Source organism: Arachis duranensis, chromosome 3, assembly GCF_000817695.3.
Source record: "Arachis duranensis cultivar V14167 chromosome 3, aradu.V14167.gnm2.J7QH, whole genome shotgun sequence".
Lineage (NCBI taxonomy): Eukaryota > Viridiplantae > Streptophyta > Magnoliopsida > Fabales > Fabaceae > Arachis > Arachis duranensis.
In genome coordinates, this window is record NC_029774.3 from 28,601,252 (window position 1) to 28,602,405 (window position 1,154).

General features: G+C 40.4%; 1 long non-coding RNA gene across 2 annotated transcripts in view; it reads right to left on the minus strand.

Annotated features, from left to right (window-relative positions):
* Positions 1 to 705: 705 nt before the first annotated feature.
* The window catches only part of LOC127745749 (uncharacterized), a 45,972-nt gene continuing 45,523 nt past the window's right edge, over positions 706 to 1,154 (minus strand). For both annotated transcript variants that reach the window (XR_008007184.1, XR_008007183.1), the window contains exon 4: positions 706 to 798. This is a non-coding gene — a long non-coding RNA (uncharacterized LOC127745749). The remainder of the gene's footprint in view (positions 799 to 1,154) is intronic.

The following is a 1,154-nucleotide window of genomic DNA, read 5'->3' on the forward strand; positions in this document are numbered from 1 at the left end:
TCCTCAAATTTGTCTGTATACTCAGATACGGACATAGCACCTTGCTTCAACTGTAGTAACTCCAATTCCTTTGCTGTCCTGGCGGAATTTGGAAAGTACTTCTTATAGAATTCCACCTGGAAGGCATCCCAAGTGATAGGATCATTCCCCTGTTGCAGGAGACGTCGAGCCCCTTGCCACCAATGCGATGCTTCCCCCATGAGCAGATAGGTAGCAAATTCAACACGCTGCTCTTCAGGCACCAACCTGGCTCTGATACCATAATGCAACACCCTAATATTCATATCCTTATGCTCGAGTCATAAGTCAATGATATTACGCTGGTACAACTCTCAGGTGGATTTTTAATATATAAATATAGGTAATTTCGAAAGGAGTATTAATCGAGAAGCCTGAAAAGAGTGGAAATAAAATCGCGAAGACGTAACACTCACGTTTCGACAACGAAAAGTTAAACTGTGAAGCCGAAAGCGATATACGGACAAGGCATAAAGGAGATTAAGAGATAGAAAACAGATAGATATATATAACATAAGTAAATAGCCACTAGTCGCGACCCGCGAAGTTTAGGCCGGCTAGGGTATAGTATGAAAGTAACTGACAACAGTACATCCTAATCTCTCCCAAAAGAAAACATAAGAGCCCCTATAGGCAAGTTCCAAAAGAGTTCAACACATAATATAATCCTTTCAAAACAAAGGTGGAGAGATTCTACGGAAAACACAAAGTAGAGAAAATAAAGATCTTCGCCGGCTCTCAGACAAACCACAGCTCACTTCTGAGCACCTGGACCTGTATCTGAAAAACAAGAGATATATACGGAATGAGAACCCCGGTTCACTTATTTTTGTCCATTGGCCCAATTTTGGGCCAAAACCTTTAACATTAGCGCTCTAAATCGCACTTCAAATATTTCTACCTCCCCTAATTATAATTCCTCATTTCTTAATCTTATTTACTCATAATCAATTTTCTCAGCTGCAGTACCAGACAGGTCTCAGCCGGTACTGCCGGTCAAAATTCCACTGCGCGCTTTTACGCAGAAAACTATGTGTTCCGACTCGGAAAAATTCACTGAATCCAAAAATCATATTTAAATCATCAAATTCCAATTGCCAAATATTCCAACCATATTCGCTCCTACTTAACTCATT